At 36.8% G+C, this 19897-nt stretch overlaps 1 protein-coding gene and 1 long non-coding RNA gene across 3 annotated transcripts in view; one reads left to right on the top strand and one right to left on the bottom strand.

The window, feature by feature from the left end:
* LOC118014944 overlaps positions 1–2715 on the top strand; it is a 106960-nt gene extending 104245 nt beyond the window's left edge. Inside the window, exon 3 of the long non-coding RNA XR_004680435.1 lies at positions 2642–2715. This is a non-coding gene — a long non-coding RNA (uncharacterized LOC118014944). The remainder of the gene's footprint in view (positions 1–2641) is intronic.
* Positions 1–19897, bottom strand: part of PKIA (cAMP-dependent protein kinase inhibitor alpha) — a 95548-nt gene that overhangs the window by 46939 nt on the left and 28712 nt on the right. The window lies entirely within an intron of this gene.

The raw sequence follows: 19897 nt of genomic DNA, 5'->3' as shown, positions 1-19897 counted from the left end.
TATTCCCCCACCCCCTCCCCTTCAGCAACCCTGTTTGTTTCCGATGGTTAAGAGTCTCTTATGTTTGTCTCCCTCTCTGATTTAGTCTTGTTTTATTTTTCCCCCTCTCCCCCTATAACCCTCTGTTTTGTTTCTTAAATTCCACATATGAGTGAGATCATATGTTAATTCTTTCTCTGATTGACTTATTTTGCTTAGCATAATACCCTCTAGTTCCATCTATGTCGTTGCAAATGGCAAGATTTCACTTTTTTTGGATGGCTGAGTAGTATACCATTGTACATATATACCACATCTCCTTTTTTTAAAGATTTTATTTATTTATTTGACAGAGAGAGAGAGCACGCACAAGCAGGAGGAGTGCGAGAGGGAAAAGCAGGGTCCCTGCTGAGCAGAGAGCCCAATGCAGGGTTAGATCTCAGGACCCTAGGATCATGATCTGAGATTACGCTTAACTGACTGAGCTACCCAGGCGCTTCTATATACCACATCTTCTTTATCCATTCACCTGTCAAGGGTGCTCTGGGCTCTTTCCATAGTTTGGCTATTGTGGACATTGCTGCTATAAACATTGGGGTGCAGGTGTCCCTTCAGATCACTACATTTGCATCTTTGGGGTAAATAGCTAGTAGTGCAATTGTTGGGTCGTAGCGTGGCTCTATTTCCACGGAGTGTAAAACACTTTAAAAAGGAGGGTGGGGATATGAAGATGTATTTATGGACTTGGGAAGATATCTCCATGGACTCTACCTCTGTAATATAAACATTTATTCTAGATCTCAAAGAGAATTTGGATCAGTTATTTCAACACACCCACAAAACAGTCATGTTCAAACACGAAGAGATGAAGAGATACCAGTTTATATTTTTTTCAAACTGCAAGAAGAAACCTCCTTTCAGTTTTCATCAGAACCCCAGTTTTCCCATTACTAGGGCCCACAGTTCTTAAACAAAACAGTACAGCACTTACATTAGTGCTTTCTCCTGCTATGAATAGCTTCCCAGTCTTCTCATCAGTGCTCATCCCTTCTCTTAATATGTTGGTCAAAATTCAGCCATCAACCCAGGAAATTTGTTCCCAGTTTCACTGCTGGTACCTGATCATGTTATTTCAATCACTTTAGCATGTTTATACTACCTACTTCAGCGGGTAGGTAATATATGTGATATGTGAGATTTAAATAAAAGAATGCCCATAAAGTACTTAATGCTCAGCTTCAAGCACAATATGAATATTCAGTAGCTGCTGGCTAGCATTATTATTATAGCATTTACATTAAAACTAATCTGTACTAGTTGCTTTTTGATCCCCCAAATGGGGTAAAGGAAATAAATGGACATGTATTGATTATCTACAGTGAGAGGCAGTGCAGGGTATATAGAATTAGTGGTTCTCAAGTTGAAATTGACCTGGATTTCAATTCCATCTCTGTCACTTATTTAGACTTCTCTATGCCTCAGTTAAATGGAGATAATAGATATTTCAGGGACATTGTAAGAATTAAAAATAATTGTAGAGCTCAGTCAGTAGAACATGTAACTCTTGATCTTGGGGTTCTGTGTTCAAGCCCCACGTTGGGTGTAGAGATTACTTAAAAATAAAATCTTAAAATAATAATAATTATAATAGTGTTTGGTTCCAGAAGAAGTATTCATTACCTCATTTAATGTAAATTATTAGATAATATTTTGATTGAGTTTTGAGAATCTGATAACAGCTCTGTATCCCTTCCCTTAAATATAAACAAATAAATAATTCTTCACATCATTTTGCATGTAATTCCAAGGCTTTGTTAATATAAAAACCAATCAAAACCTTTAGTTGGCACAGACAACTCAGAAAAACTGTTACGGGGAAAGAATTATAGTTGTTCTTAAAACAGAGACTATCATCCTGGAGAAAGACAAGCAACATTTAAATGTCAAAATTTGGGTCAAAACTCTGAGCTTGCAGAATGGTATCTCCACCAGGTCATGATTTGACCAGGATTGAAATTCCTGCCCTGACTGTCCTCAACCCAGGCTTGAAAACCTGGCAGATAATTAAGGGCAACCTGTAGCTGAACAGCCTCAGTCACTTGTCTATAAAATGGATACATTAATACTATTCTGACAATAGCATTATGAAGATTAAGTAAGAAAGCACAAGTAAGCTCTCCTAGCACCTGTGGGCCAAGAAATAAACGTTTCAGCTTTCATTTTTCTTTTTCCTTCTTGCTTTACTCCTTTCCTTCCTTGCCCTGAGTTCTCATTTTGTTTCATGTTCCACAATGGTGAAGTCATCATAATGCTTTTACTCTAATAATGTCATATAATTTCTAGCATAATAAACAAAGAAAGCATAAGAAACGTGATTGAGGTAAATAGTGCCATTACTACTTCATTTTATTAACCTCATTTGTCTAGAAATACTAGTTGTTCATCATCCATGGGCACAAACTGGATGTGTATCAAATATAATAAAGCTCTGGAAAATTATCTCCAGTGCCATTTGGGGTTCCATTTATATACTATATAGCTTTCCTAAAACTAAACTATCATTTCTAATCCTCTTGTTTTTATACCCTAAAACATGGCTTCCAATTAATGGTTATATTGGCATTACATTCATTCCTCTTTGCTTTTTCTCTGATTATAACAGGTACTGCTGGACAAATTAATGACATGGGGTTTCTGAATACAAGGAAGGTCAAAGAGGAAAAGAGAATGAGTGAGGTAAGATATTCACATATAGAACTAGTGGAGCTTTAGCAATAACAAAACTAGTGAAATTATAGATAATTAATCAGGAGTCAGGAAAACTTTGTGATGTGTTGCCATTAATTGGACAACTAGAGTAAACAGTCTCACAAACATTAAAGAGCAAAGAGTGGAAAATCTGTCTTTCCTGTCAGCTTCTTTTGCTTGTTATCAGAGCAATTATCTCCTAGTTTGTGAAACAGTAACAATTTATGTTCGAGGGGCGCCTGGGTGGCTCAGTCCCATTAAGCATCTGCCTTCAGCTCAGGTCATGATCCCAGGGTCATGGGATCGAGCCCCAACCCCCACCCCCCACCTCAGCATTGGGCTCCTTGCTCTGCGGGAGGCCTGCTTCTCTCTCTCCCACTCCCCCTGCTTAGGTTCCCTCTCTCGCTGTGTCTCTCTCTGTCAAATAAATAAAATCTTTTAAAAAATTAAAAAATAACAACAATAACAAAAAAACAATTTATCGTTCGATTTAAATGTTATCAGTGTAAGATATGGAGATATATGAAACCTATAATACTTTATTCATAAATTTAGTATTACAGCATCATATATTCCACAGTAAAAATGATTTAAGAGAAATGTAGAATTCATGCAAAGGACAATAATTTTTAAACTTAAGAAAAATTTTAAAAAGATTGCTGACTATGTCTTGGCATACTTTCCTTTGCAGAATATGTTAGAGCCAGCACTTTTTTTTTATTAAGAGCTACTGTACTATAGAGAAAGCCTCTATTCATATTCATAATCATCAGGCAAATCAAGGAGCTGATTTGCTTAGAATTAGTAACTCCTTTTTTCTTCACTTCCTTTATTTTTTTTAAAGATTTTATTTATTTATTTGTTTGACAGAGAGAGAAACAGTGAGAGAAGGAACACAAGCAGGGGGAGTGGGAGAGGGATTTGCAGGCTTCCTTCCTGCTGAGCAGGGAGACCGATGCGGGGCTCGATCCCAGGACCCTGGGATCATGACCCGAGGTGAAGGCAGACGCTTAACAACTGAGCCACCCAGGCTCTTAACGAAGAAAGGAACATCTGACAAGAAAAAATAAAATCCTTCTTTTGTTAAAAAAGATGGAATGTTAGAAAATTAATTTATTTTTCACAAATAATGACCACTACTAAATATTGACCCATGTATATTAAACAGTCTTCTTTTGCTATCCGATTCTAAATATGAAATGCATCCATGTTCAGGAATCATTTCAAAGCAAATGTGTTTTGGGTTTTTTTTTTTTTTTTTGGTGACTGAATAACCATAATGAGTCCTAAGATCAATCTGTTTTAATTTACATAACTGCTAAATATAAAATAAAATTTAGAGGTCTTTTCACTTTTTCATTTTAACGTTGTAAGGAGACAAAGAAAACTGTGCTTTCTATCATATTATAGTTTTGCTCAACTCCTGATGCCAAAATCCTTGACAGGTAGTATTATCTATCTGTGTCCTTTCAGAACCTCCTTACATACCAGTCCCATTAAAAAAAAAAAAAAAAATCAATAGCCTTAGGAGACCTTTCAAGGAAGTCATTGCTATTGATTCATTTCTCAAATACGATCCAATTTAGCAAAAAATGTGTCGAACTTTATAGCTTCTTCTCAGTGCATTAACTTTGGATGTCTTTTCCTAGATGACAGAGATAGCTTCTATACAAACACACATGGATAGGGGCGCCTGGGTGGCTCAGTCATTGGGCATCTGCCTTCGGCTCAGGTCATGATCCCAGGGTCCTGGGATCGAGCCCCGCATCGGGCTCCCTGCTCAGCAGGAAGCCTGCTTCTCCCTCTCCCCCTGCTTGTGTTCCCTCTCTCTCTGTGTCTCTCTCTGTCAAATAAATAAATAAAATCTTAAAAAAAAAAAAAAAACACACACATGGATACACACACACATATCATTTGGCCTACTTTCCATCTGTAATTCCACACTGAATTTTCCTTGCCATTCACCAACACCAAGGCCAGTTTATCAAACTCCTTTTCCCTGCTAGCTAGTTTATGTTCAGGAAACAGGGAGCAATTTTTGTGTACTCTTTAAGTTAATCTACATCTTATTTATGAACTACGAAGAAATTATTTTTATTTACTGGCGTCTTGATCCTTATACAATTACTTCTAATTACATATGGCTTGCAGGACTAGCTTTATGATTGGAGATATACAAGAAAGATCCAATGCCTAAAAATGCTTAACAGGTGCTTGATAGTCAATGCGCACCCCTTTACCTCCACACTTCATCCCTTTAGCTTAAATCTTCCTTCTCCATTGAAATTCAAATACCCATTGTACCTTAAGATCTTAGTCATTTTTCCTTAGCCAGAATGATCCAAAAGCAAATTTTGATGATGTGTAGGAGGGAAGAGAACTCGAGGGCATAAGATTTCTGCAGAGGGTATTAGGTAACAGAGGGGACAGAATGGTAGACTCACAGGGGAAAGACTCAGAAAGTGGAGCTTGATGAAACTTAAGCAAACACTGTAGTTTTGCCTCAGGTCTATTCTCATTAGTTAGACAAGGAGGGTTTGAAGGGGACTACTACTCCTGCATAAGAGTTTGCTTGAAAAGCATTGCTTATAAAATACTGTGTGCCCCTGTATATTACAGAATGTATAATATAATTCAAACTGCAAGAAACAGGCACATTCCCACATGGCCTTGGCCATGCACCATTTTGTAGCCTGCCTACTTTGAGCATCAGAAAGTGCCTTGTAGAAATCTGGTTGATCTTATTTTAAACTTCTCACTTCCCAAAAGACACAGCACAAAAAGACTGTAAAATTATTCACTGACAAGAACCAAATGTTTACTACTGTAATATATTGTGTACAATTTATTGACTGTTTCTCCTACTTATATATTTATGTAGTCCATAATCTAAAATTTTCAATAGGTATAACTACAATATGATTCTGGTGTCAACCATAAAATCCTCTCTTACAAAGCTGGTGAAATCCTTTGCTACAAAAAATACGTCTCTATCTTATATTATTGTTTCTGTATTGGTGGTATCCATATTTCCCAGCAGGTTACTTTTCAACCTAGTAAACTTCTTCCAAGTCACTTCCTTGAATCATGGATGGAATACAAATTGCAGAGAATTCTCCATTTTTGTTTATAATTTTACAAATTTCAACTGAAGGTGCAAAGTCTTCATTGATGATTTCTGTAGCTTTCTCTCCTCCTAAGCTTGTCAATATTAAGTTTCCGGATTTAAATATGTGATGCTTTTCTAATGTGTTCTCTGTTATAAGCTCTCTATTCCTTTAGAACTAATAGTAGAAGTGGTATTTTCATGGGAAGAAAAGAGTAGCATCTCTACTACTTTGCTTTCAATACTTTGTGACTACATCCTCAGTTGCATAATAGAAAACCTGGCCTGGCATCAACTGGTGGGATTAAAAACCACTGTTTCACTTCCTTGCAATTAAAATATTTACATCAACTTCTCTTTGTTTTGAAAATGGCACATAGGACCCAGTGTGGGTGTGGCCCATGAATCTTCTGTGACTCATATCTTAGACATGTTGCTTCCAACTTCTTTATAAATAAATTTACCAATTACTGGGGGCCAGGTTTGGTTACTGCTGTTGGTTCTCAACAGTTTAATATTATGAGGCATCTCTTGAAATTATTTCTTTGCTATGTCTGTAAAGGAACTCTCCCATATCCGCCCCCCTCCCCCCGAAACTCTTGTATTCTGCTGCCTATTTAAACTTAGTATCTGTATGTAAATAGTCCACCGCGTTTCTTTTGTTGATGCACTGGCTATTTTCCAAGATTTTGTTGTTGACCTTGTCTGACTGTTTAAGGATGACCTTTTGGTGATGTTATAAAACTTCTTAAGAAAAGTAGACAGATATGCTCATCTAGCCCTCTTCTAAAAACTGAAAAAAAGCCAGTTGTTTTAAAACAGAATGGCTTGGTATAGAGGGCTGTGGCATATTTCACCTGCACCTGCATGTTTTAAGCTTCCAGAACTAAAAATTAGCTCTGCAACATATAATCACACACAAAGAAAAAGCAAAAAGGAAATCAGTAATGAAAATTTTCTGCTAGATATGTGAACAGTATTGATGGATAGGCCTGCTACTTTTAATATTCTCATAAAGACCAATTAACCAAATTCAATAAAACAACCACTTCTTCCATGAGAAGAATTAATGGACACGGACATCAGGAGTATTAGACCTGGCAAGAATTTTGGAGGTCTCCTTTTATAGAGGAGGAAGATGAGGTCTAGAATGGTTAAGTGACTTGTTGAAAGCAAGGACAGGACTAGGATCAGAGTTGGGATTTTCTGCCTCCCCATTCAGGAGACCTGAGCTTATTCTTTGACTGAATTTGCTGAGTGTTTATGCACTTACATCAAGAAAGCCCACGTATACCAGATTTGTTTTCATTGTTATTAGCAGAAGCAAGTCAGTAATTTTACAGGTAGTATAGGATAAAATTAGCCCAGTCAGTCAAACTAGTCAAAAATTAGTCAACTTAATATTCCAAAAGAGACAGTGCTTTGTAGGTTCTTTTTTAAAAAACTGGAAATGAGAATTAGATAATGTATGTTTGCATATGTGTGTATGTTCAAATTTAAAAGATAAGAATATAATTTTTGAGTTTTTTATTGTCTAGTTATATATGATGACAAAAAAATAGAACACCTGTAGTTTAATCAAATATACTTGGAGTGTTTACTTATTTTTGAAACACCTTTATATATCTCTATAGTTTTAATTATAATTAATGGGACAGCATTAAAATATTATGTATTTTCAAGCTAACCCTGATAAAAAATATTTTTTAAGTATCCTAAATTATGTGAAGACTAGAAGTACTATTGCTGTATCTACTCTACAGAAAGTAGTTGATGTTTAGCCTTGAAATAATGCTGCACCAATATCAGGAAACAATTCTTAGATTAAAAAACTCATTCTCTCCATGACGTATTATCTTTTCACAAAAATTTAGTTCAAAGAATTTGCCTTTTTAAGGTTTCAATCACTTTTCAACATTGTTTCCATGCATTTTCTTGTTAAGGTTGCCTGATCCTGTTGCTAAGCAACCTTGCATTCTTACTGGGGCATGATGATGTAGTAATAATTATTTTAAATATATCCATTTGTATATAGTTTATTTAAGAATATCCTGATACTTTTGTCTAAGAGGCTTTTGTGTAAGAGGCTGTGTAAGAGGATTCTTCATTGCAATTCAAAGTTCTATAGGAATATAAGTGATAGAATAGCGTTTTCCAGAAGACTTGGAAGAATGCCAACAGTACACTGGAAAAGCACTAGATCTTACTTCCTACCAGTATGCTTTTTTCTAGAAAAGGGTAAAATCAGTGAGATGACAAGTTAAGGGATTCACCAAAGGATTTCAAAGAAACATAAAGAAGATGTTCCTTTTACTGACTAGCTTAAATTATTGTTTTCCTTCTTACCCCAAATTCCGAATAAAAACTGTAAATCCATATTATTTTGAAAAATAAGTTCCATATAAGCCTGACTTGGGTGTAATTGAATTTGATCAGACTTTCAGATCAAACTGAATTGTTAATTAAATTCCCTTTGTCTGTTTGCTTTTGTCCCAGACCTCCCTCTTCAGTTCAGTAATATCCAGATGGGACTGGCATCAGTAGCCTTACTATTTCCTGCCTGATATGTAGGGAGATATAAGGGGACTACCAGCACATCTCTAGCACATAGTGAGATTTAATATATAGCATTCCCAATGTGTATCTGAAAAAAACAAAAAAGGTTGTTCCTTTAAACAATCTTTTTCAGTAATAATAGAATCAAAGAAACAAAGATATTCTGTTACTGAAGAATCATGGAGAACGTCCTAAGTACAGGAGAACTCCACTAATGCCAACCCAATAATGCAGAGCTGATAGAGCTGCCAAGAGACAGTCTCCTGTGGTGAAACCACCTTTGCAAGTTCGGAAGGTACCCCAAACATCATCTGTTTTCTTTATAACCTTCCTTGTCTCTAGCACTTAATGATACATCTAATACTGTATTAATTCTATTTCTATTTTGGGGATGATCCCTTCTTAAGGATATGATCTAATATACAAAGTTTAGAGTATTGATTATTTGCCCCTTCTTCTAAAACTTTAAACTATTACAATTTAAGTTTATAATTATATGGCCACTCTAGATGTCAGTCTCCTTACTTATAAAGTGGGGCTTGCAATGCTTTCCTTGCCTTTCAAAGGATTAAATCTGATATGCTAGGGGCGCCTGGGTGGCTCAGTCGTTAAGCGTCTGCCTTCGGCTCAGTCATGATCCCGGAGTCCTGGGATGGAGCCCTGCATTGGCCTCCTTGCTCATCGGGAAGTCTGCTCTCCCTCTCCCACTCCCCCTGCTTGTGTTCCCTCTCTTGCTGTCTCTGTCAGGTGAATGGATAAAATCTTAAAAAAAAAAAAAAATCTGGTATGCTAGCATGGTATCTACCATATAGAGAACATTCAATGTGAACTCCCTTTCCTCTTATTATCTTCACTGTGTGTGGCCCACTTCTAGTTTTCTAAGATTTATTGGAAGAGTTCATACCTTCTAGGAATACATGGTCTCTGATCATATTCCCTTACCAAACTAAAGGCTCTTAATTCTTTTATAATTCCCACATTCTTATTTTCCAGCTCAGCTACCTTTTTCTGAAATTTTCAGATTTCGGTTTAATTTAGCAGGTGTCAGTTGAGGTACTATAAGGTGGGGGGCATTACAATAGGTCCTGAGATTACAAATGTAAACAGGATCCCTGTCCTCTGAAGTTTGTAGTCTAGTGTCAACAGTAATAAAGAGATAAAAAATTGCAATTAGACCTGATAAATTCTGATATTGACCAGACTGTGCCCCTGTGAGAACACATAAGTGAAACATCTAAATCAGATTAGGGAGAATGGGAGATTAACAGAGCTTCCTCTTCTTACAGGCTTTTGTCTAGAATTGGCAAACAGATCTGTATCTGCGTTCCAGGTTTAGATTGACCAACCAACCAGCCTTACGTTCCTCTCAGCACGACTAACTTTAGGCAGTTTTCTTCCCAACTACAGGCCCCTACCTCTCCTTACTTCAAGCATTTGCATTAGAAAACTTGCAACTGGAAATTCTTTCTCTGTCCCTTTGAGATGTAAATCTCTTCCAACCTCTTGATAGTTTTACAACCAAGGAGTATCTTTCTCAGTGACCTGGGAGCCAAGTGTTTGAAACATAAACAAGAAAGATAGCACCCCCATTCTCTGTGGGATGGTAAGAGTCTACCTCAATAAGTGCCAGTTAGAAAACACAGATGGTGTATTTGTCACTGACCAATCTCCCTGCTTGGTGTCTTCCAGTACTAGTCCACTAGTTCGCCCCAGCACTGAAAAACTCTCCTGCCTTTGTTTCAGCAGCGTTGAGTCCAATATCTCCCCTATTGCAGCAGTCTTGAATAAATTTTCCCTTGCCTGTTTAATTCTGCCCCTTGATAGGATGCATCTAGGTTTTGTACAAGGAGGAAAAGCTGATTTTTACCCAGTAATCTACTTACTGATGTCTAGCACTTAGTCAATCTTTGTAATTGCTGATTAAAATAAACCCATCATGTCAATCAATGTCTAGAGGGCTCTAAACTCTCGCCAGTAATAAATGAAGCCCCAGAGGTCACTACCTTCTACTGTAACCAGAATTATTTTCCCAAAAATATATTTCTTTACACCTATGCACAAGATGTGCCTTTGCTTCAAAGAGACTGTGAGTAAGCTAAAATATTCACACTTCCTAGTAGCTGTATACTCATTCTTTTGATATTTCAATGATTCAAAGGATCGGAATCATGAGCAAACTTGGGAGCGATTCATCATTCACCATCAATAAATTACTCAGCAAGGACTCTACCTGCTGTACTCTCCATGAAACTCACTATAGGATCAACTGAGGCACTGACCTCTCATACATGACTGAGAGAGTTTCAGATAATTGATGGCTTTAGCCAAAGTTTTGAATTTTAAAATGGATGGAGATTTCTAAATCAATCATAATAATTATAAATCATCTTCAACAAAGACTGCATAATTAAATTTTCTAACAATTGCTGTAGAAATTAAGCTTAAATTTAAATTTAATTTTAAAGTAAATAAAAATATTTACTGCATTTTGATACCTTTTTATCATTATAAAATTTATAAAAACCAAAATTTTTTCCTAATGTGCACATTGCTATACCAGCTTTCTCTCTTTCCAAAAAAAGTGTTACAAATTTAGTTTAAGGGCATACCATACAACATACGGTACCTTAGAATTAAAGAAATATGGGAGAATGATTCTGATTACCTCCCCATGCTACGTGAAAATTAATTACTCCAAACTTTCTTGAACAGTTTTTTTTTTTTTTAAGATTTATTTATTTATTTGAGAGAGAGTGTGTGTGTGAGCAGGGGGAGGGGCAGAGGAAGAGGGAGAGATAGTCCCAAGTGGACTCTGCACTAAGCACAGAGCCTGACTCGGGGCTCAGATCTCATGACTCTGAGATCACAACCTGAGCTGAAACCAAGAGTCAGTCACTTAACTGATTGAGCCAGCCAGGGGCCCCTCTTGGACAGTTTTTTTTAAAAGATGCCAGTGTGGGGTGCCTGGGTGGTTTCAGTCGTTCGTTAAGCATCTGCCTTCAACTCAGGTCATGATACCAGGGTCCTGGGATCAAGCCACAAATTGGGCTCTCTGCTCCGCAGGAAGCCTGCTTCTCCCTCTCCCGCTCCCCCTGCTTGTGTTCCCTCTCTCTCTGTGTCTCTCTCTGTCAAATAAATAAATAAAATCTTAAAAAAAAAAAAAAGATGCCAGCCATCTAACTCACACAAACACCCCTAAACATGTATCTTTCTTGTTGGGGAAAAGGCTTGGTGTAAATAAGTGGTAATTAAAGTTAGTGTGTTAATTTATGTTGTTATAATTTACAATACAGTAGAAATGTAGTTTTAATATAAAGATGTATATATTTTTCAAATATATGGGACTTTTACTACATTAATAAGTTGAGTATATCTTATAATCATACCTTTGCTTTTATAATATGTTGTGATGCAGAATCTTCGTTGGGAAACATATCCCGTGAATTTTAATAGTACCATTAGTGGAAAATACGATATTATGTTAATATATAATAGCATGAAACTAGGACAGATTTTCAGCAAAAGAAGGGAGTTGCATATATTTGGCCTTTATTGTCAGGCCTATTTCTCCTTGGTAATTGCCCAGTCTTTATGTACACGTTACAGTGCAGTTCTCTTATGGAAACCCAGCATTCTTTGCTCTGTAATCTTTTCTACCTACAAAATATTTGGCAAACATAGCTATTAGCTCAATGTGAAGTGGTTGTATATATCAAAATTTCTTCACAAGCTCACTTAACCAAGGTACCAAATAATTTATCCAGAATCCAAATCAAATCAGTTGAAGAGCTAAGTGTACAAAAAAATCCCGTAACACCCTAGATTCCAATGAGGTGCAGTTTTTATTAATTTTATATCACTTAGCAAGCTCAGGTTGTGTCTTTATTTTTTTTTTTTAATTTTTAATTTATTTATTTGAGATAGAGAGAAAGAGATAGCATGAGCTGGAGGGAGAGAGAGAGGGAGAAAGAATCTCAAGCAGACTCCACGCTGAGGGCAGAGCCCAACATGGGGCGCAGTCCCAAAACTGGGAGATCATGACCTGAGCCGACACTGAGAGTTGGCCATTTAACCACTGAGCCACCCAGGTGCCTCCAGATTGGGTCTTTATGTTGAGTTTCTTTAACTAACAAATGCTTAAGAACATACTTTAAATGCCATTACACCACGAGACCAGGATAGGAAATGCATTAGGAATATAGCCAAAGGGGAAAAAAAATCACTCACATATGCCCTATTTTCTGCTGAAGGGAGAATCTCGGCTCCATAACAAGGTTATTAATATGTTACATATTTCTGATAGAAAGTTCTTATCTTTTGAGAAGGAGCATTAAACATATTTATGCAGTTTAATCCTTCTTGAGATACACCTTTAGAAATAATACTTTGTTACTTTGTTATAATTGTTTGAGAAACTTCAGCTATTTCATAGCTATTGCTCTCAGTATTCGGGTAAGATACTTATGAAAACATTTTATTAATAATTTTATGAAGATATTTAACAACAATTTAGTATTAGAATTTTAGAAAAGAAAATAGGCCAATAAAGGTGGTTTTATTCTCTTGGTTTAAACTGTAGAAATGAAAATTCTGAAGTTAAGTAAATTGGACAAAGTATGTTGCTGTTTAAGAAGTTAAAGAAACTAAATTAAGATGTCCCCCGTTCTTTATCACATTTTATAAATCCATTCAGATTAATCTGGAAAACTTCATCAGGAGGTTTACTAATATTTGAAGGTAGACATTTTTTTTATTGTCTGGCTGATTTTTAAGAGTGACTAGAGCAAGATTATATAAATCAAATTGGCGCAAACAACATCCTGGCTAGTCCACGTCAGTCACTTTCCTCAATTTCAAGGTTATTAATTACTCAACTTATCTTATGACTTTAATTTTAGAAAGCCTCAAATTAGCAGGGAGTTTTATCTGAGTCAAAGCAGTAGGGGTTCTACGGAATGATTTGTTAGGTTAATTTCTCCTCAATCGAAATGTAGATGATTAAGATACATATTAATTTACTATAGAGAAGTCACATATTTTTCAGTGAATAAAGTCTTCCCTTCTCTGTTCCCGATGGCCATTTGTGTGCAAAACTTAACAATATTGGTTCAGCTCCTTTTTTTTTTTTCTGATTATGAACATCAGTATGAGTGGTGATTAGCTGCATGACTAACTGGACAGGAAGCTCCTCAAACATTTTTTAACTCACTAGCAATCTTTTATATCAAGCAGCAGCTCACTAAGTAAGTGTTGAATGAATGAGTGGACAGATCCCATTCATACACTATCATAATAACTAACTACTTCTTTAAAAATCTGAGGTTTAATTTTGTGGTCAAGTACTGAAAAATGGAAATAGAAGTCAGTACTTCCATTTATTTATAACACGATCTCTCTCTTCACTAGATGGTTAAAAAGGTTAGTTTTACCGGTGGCCTCAGAAAACATACTAAATGCGTTAGAAGAACCGAGATATTTATGACATATATTTAATTGGTTTGGGAATGGAGTGAACAGGTATTAGTTCTAAAGACAATCTGGTGCTGGTTTCAGTGATGCAGCCTAAACTGCACATGTTTCAAACTCAGCCCCACACCTTGTTAATTTTGGCTCACTTAATAATGCTTCCTGATGCTGCCACACAGGCCCTTATTTTGAAATAATAGGTGATTTAACTATGTATATGTGGGTTTTTTTTTAATGTTACATAGAAAGCTAGACTCAACATTTTATATGTGGTATGAGAAATATGAAACTTGGGGTAAATTGTTATTTATGATAAACCCAGATTTACATAACTTTACATCAACTGAAAAAATGCTAATTAATATTATGCTCTTTAATGTAATTACTGACAATCTCTTCCTCCTTAACTATATGGCCCTATACCCAGGGTACTTATTTGTGCAAGATGCCAAAGTTATCACCACTGGAGTATGCCATCAGAAAGACAGATGTTCCGAGTGAAGTCAAGTAACCTCATGGTTTTAGCATGATCAAAAAATTAGTAGTTTTAGTACATTAGTTACTATACAAAGCCATGGATTTCATTAGCTATTCAGGAATCCTTCAAAACACCACATGGCCAGTAGGCTGGGCCAGCTTTTGCAAACTACAGCAAACCAGTCTTCATAAAATAATCTAAGGGGCATTCTTGATCTAAACCCAAACAGAATGGGATTAAATATATAAATCCTTTCAGGAAGCTTGTACGTGGAAAAGATCTGTCACTTAGGATGGCCAATTCAGCTGAGCAATGAGACTGATAGAATACACCCTTTCCAAGGAAAAAGTTATAACAATTTCTATTGATGGTGACAGTATTTCCATAGGCCTCTGTTTCCAGGAGGTTATATACAGTATCACAGAAGAATACTGAAAACACATAATTGAGTCTTTATAAAGAATCAGAAAAATACATCAAATTTCTCTTGACAAGAAGAACAAAGCTTTTTAATTAAGAATAACCATTATTATCATTACAGAATTATATTAGTATTAATATTTTATTATAAAATAAATTATATTCAGGAAGATTGGCATCACATCAGCATTACATCACTAAAACGTAATCAGTACACAAAATGTGCTAAGCCTAAACTAAGGATTCTCACTTTTGATCTTAAGATTATGGCAGTTTGGGGCGCTGGGTTGGCTTAGTGGTTAAGCGTCTGCCTTCAGCTCAGGTCATGATCCCGAGGTCCTGGGATCGAGCCCCACATCGGGCTCCCTGCTCCTCGGGAAGCCTGCTTCTCCCTCTCCCACTCCCCCTGCTTGTGTTCCCTCTCTTGCTGTCTCTCTCTGTCAAATAAATAAATAAAATTTTTTAAAAAAGGTTATGGCAGTTTATCACAATTTTTCAGTAAAACTCATTCTCATACTTATTGTATCTCACTCTATCAGAACTATTTCAAAAGGGATCTTGTTAGTCATCTCCATAAAGAAAAAATCCAAGTCATGCCTTTTCTATGAAATCTTTGGAAGTTGCTATGACAATGGTATTTTAGCTTAGCTCACAATTCATGTTCTTTAGTTCTTACCCAAAGTAACCTGGTTCTGCTTGCTAGGTATCATCTTCTAAAATTCCAAAAGATAGTCCCAAAAGTTTGCTCCAGAGATTGGGATTGGGAAACAACAGAATTATTAAAAGCTGAACTTTAGGGGTGCCTGGGTGGATCAGTTGGTTAAGCATCTGCCTTCGGCTCAGGTCATGATCCCAGGGTCCTAGGATTGAGACCCACATCGGGCTCCCTGCTCAGCAGGGAGCTCCTTCTCCCTCTCCGTCTGCCCCCTGCTTCTGCTCTGTCTCTCTCTCTCTCTCACTGTCAAATAAATAAATAAAATCTTAAAAAAAAATAAAATAAAAAAATTTTTAAAAATTGCTGAACTTGAAAAAAATCATTTCTACATATAAACTACCAAAACTGAAACAGGAAGAAATAGAAGACCTGAACAGACTGATAACCAGCAAAGAAACTGAATCAGTAATCAAAAATCTCCCAAGAAACAAGAATCCAGGGCTGGATGGCTGCTCAGGGGAATTCTACCAAACATTTAAAAAAGAATTAATACCCATTCTTCTGAAACTGTTCCAAAAGATAGAAATGGGAGGAAAACTTCCAAACTCATTCTATGAGGCCAGCATTACCTTGTCCCAAAACCAGACAAAGACTCCACTACAGACCAATATCCCTGATGAACATGCATGCAAAAATTCTCACCAAAATATTAGCTAATAGGATCCAACTATACATTAAAAGGATTATTCACCATGACCAGTGGGATTTATTCCTGGGTTGCAGGGGTGGTTCAACATCTGCAAATCAATCACTGTGATGCACCACATTAATAAAGAAAAGATAAGAACCATGATTCTCTCAATAGATGGAGAAAAAGCATCTGGACAAAATACAGCATCCTTTACTGATTTAAAAAAAACACAAACAAAAACAAAACCTTGGGGTGCTTGGGTGGCTCAGTCAGTTGGGCAGCTGCCTTTGGCTTGGGTCGTGATCCTGGGGTCCTGGGATCGAGCCCTGCATCTGGCTCCCTGCTTGACGGAGAGCCTGCTTCTCCCTCTCCCTCTGCCTGCCACTCTGCCTACTTGTGCTCTCTCTCTGTGTCAAATAAATAAATAAATAAATAAATAAATAAAAATCTTAAAAAAAAAAAACAAAACTCCACAATATAGGGATAGAGGGAATGTTGAGGTATCTCAACATTAGAAAAGCCATATATGAAAGACTCACAACAAATATCATCATCAAAGGCGAAAAGCTCTCAGCTTTCTCAGCTCTTAGCTGAGACCTTTCCCCTATGGTAGGGAACACGACAGGGATGTCCATTCTCACCACTGTTGTTCAACATAGTACTGGAAGTCCTAGCCTCAGCAATCACACAACAAAAAGAATTAAAAGGCATCCAAATCAGCAAAGAAGTCAAACTTTCACTCTTCGCAGACGACATGATACTCTATGTAGAAAACCCGAAAGACTCCACCAAAAAATTGCTAGAACTGATAAAGTAATTCAGCAAAGTTGAAGGATATAAAAACCAATGTACAGAAGCTTGTTGCATTTCTATACAGTAACAATGAAGCAGCAGAAAGAGAAATCAAGGAATTGATCCCATTTACAGTTGCACCCAAAACCATAAGATACCTAGGAATAAATCTAACCGAAGAGGCAAAGAATCTGTACTCAGAAAACTATAGAATACTCAGGAAAGAAATTGAGGAAGACATAAAGAAATGGAAAAACATTCCATGCTCATGGACTGGAAGAACAAACACTGTTAAAATGTCTATGCTACCCAAAGCAATTGACACATTCAATGCAATCTCTGTCAAACTACTGACAGCATTTTTCAAAGCTAGAACAAACAATTCTAAAGTTTGTATGGAACCAGAAAAGCCCCTGAATAGCCAAAGTAATGTTGAAAAAGAAAACAAAAGGGGCTCCTTGGTGTCTTAGTCAGGTAAGCATCTGCCTTTGGCTCAGGTCATGATCTCAGGGTCCTGGGATTAAGCCCCACTTGGGGCTCCCTGCTCAGCTGGGAGTCTGCTTCTCCCTCTCCCTCTGCCCCTCCCCACCCCCGTTCATGCGCTGGTGCCCCCCCCCCTTCAAAAAAAAAAAAAAAATCTTAAAAAAAAAAAAAAAAAGGAAAAAAACCAAAGCTGGAGGCATCAAAATTTCAGATTTCAAGCTGTATTACAAGGCTGTAATCATCAAGACAGTATGGTACTGGCACAAAAACAGACACATAGAGCACCTGGGTGGCTCAGTTGGTTGGGCGACTGCCTTCGGCTCAGGTCATGATCCTGGAGTCCCAGGATCGAGTTCCATGTCGGGCTCCATGCATGGAGTCAGCTTCTCCCTCTGACCCTCCCCCTCTTGTGCTCTCTCTCTCTCACTCTTTCTCTCTCTCAAATAAATAAATAAAATCTTAAAAACAAACAAACAAATATACAGATCAATGGAACAGAATAGAGAACCCAGAAATGGACCCTCAACTCTACGGTCAACTAATCTCCAACAAAGCAGGAAAGAATATCCAATGGAAAAAAGACAGTCTCTTCAACAAATGGTGTTGGGAAAATTGTACAGCCACATGGAGAAGAATGAAACTGGACCACTTTCTTACACCATACACAAAGATAAACTCAAAATGGATGAAAGACCTAAATGTGAGGCAGGTATTCATCAAAATTCTAGAGGAAAACACAGGCAGCAATCTCTTTGACCTTGGCCTCAGCAACTTCTTGCTTAGACACATCTCGAGAGGCAAGGGAAACAAAAGCAAAAATGAACTATTGGGACTTCATCAGGATAAATAGCTTTTGCACAGCAAAGGAAACAATCAACAAAACTAAAAGGCAACCTATGGAATGGGAGAAGATATTCATAAATGATATATCAGATAAAAGGCTAATATCCAAAAATCTATAAAGAACTTATCAAACTCAACACCCAAAAAACAAAGAATCCAGTCAAGAAATGGGCAGAAGACATGAACAGACATTTCTCCAAAGACATCCAAATGGATACCAGATGCATGAAAAAATGCTCAATATCATTCAGCATCAGGGAAATACAAATCAAAACCACAAAGAGATACCACCTCATACCAGTAAGAATGGCCAAAATTAACAACTAAGGAAACGACAGATATTGGCGAGGATGTGGAGAAAGGATAACCATCTTACACTGTTGGTGGGGAACTCAAACTGGTGCAGCCACTCTGGAAAATACTATGGAGGTTCCTCAAAAAGTTAAAAATAGAACTACCCTACAACCCGGCAATTGCACTACTAGGGATTTATCCAAAGGATACAAACCTAGTGATTTGAACAGGCACATGCACCCCAATATTTATAGCAGCAATGTCCACAATAGCCAAACTAAGGAAAAAGCCCAGATGTCCATTGACAGATTAATGGATAGAGAAGATGTAGTGTGTGTACACACACACACACACACACACACACACTGGACTATTACTCAGGCATCAAAAAGAATGAAATCTTGCCATTTGCAATGACATGGACGGAACTAGAGTGTATTATGCTAGGTGAAATAAGTCAGTAAGAGAAAGACAAATACCATATGACTTCACTCATATGTGGAATTTAAGAAACAAAACAGATAAACATATGGGGAAGGGAAGGAAAAATAAAATAAGATAAAAACAGAGAGGGGAGGCAAACTATGTGTTTGTTCTTAACTAAGAGTAGTTCTTAACTACAGAAAACAAACTGAGGGTTGCTGGTGCGGAGGAGGGTGGGGGGATGGGATAATTGGGTGATGGGCACTAAGGAGGGCATTTGATGTAACAAGCAGTGGGTGTTATATACTACTAATGAATCAATAAATTCTACCCCTGAAACTAATAATATATGTTAACTAAATTAAATTTAAATGAAAAATTTTTAAAAATCATTTCTATTTTGGGCACCCTAGTTTAGCTATCTTCATTTTGCATAGTCCCTTTTTTTTAAACAAGGATACACATTTTTACATGGTCACAATTATAGCAAACATACAGTCTTCCTTTATCCCTTCCACTATTTTCAATAGTGAAAGTATTTTCCATATATATGGTTTGGGGGATTATTTTAATATTAAAGAATATATGACATTTAGTGGCTATAATCTACATTTAATTTAATAAGTTCCCTATTAGTAGCTATTTAATTTGTGATCACACCCCCCTTTTTACAGATAAATTCACAAGTAATATTATTATGAATATGCATTTTTCTCCTAAGGAATTATTTCTTTAGTACAATTTAATAAGAGTGAGACAAGGGTTTGATTTGTTTGGCTTGCATTTATAGTGTTGAATGTGTTTAGATGAGGCATATATGGTATCCTGTTTCCACTGCCTTCCCTCAGGCCACACTGCACATATACATTACTTGGGTGACCCTTGAAAGCATTCAAATTTTTGACTCCTGGAGTAGGGGGTCAAAGGTATAAGTATTTTTATAACTTTCAATAACTATTATCA

The sequence above is a fragment of the Mirounga leonina genome, unplaced genomic scaffold (genome assembly GCF_011800145.1).
Source record: "Mirounga leonina isolate KUSES-001 unplaced genomic scaffold, KU_Mleo_1.0 Mir_165, whole genome shotgun sequence".
NCBI lineage: Eukaryota > Metazoa > Chordata > Mammalia > Carnivora > Phocidae > Mirounga > Mirounga leonina.
The sequence above is the reverse complement of the archived record's forward strand: the minus strand, read 5'-3'. Positions and strand labels throughout refer to the sequence as shown.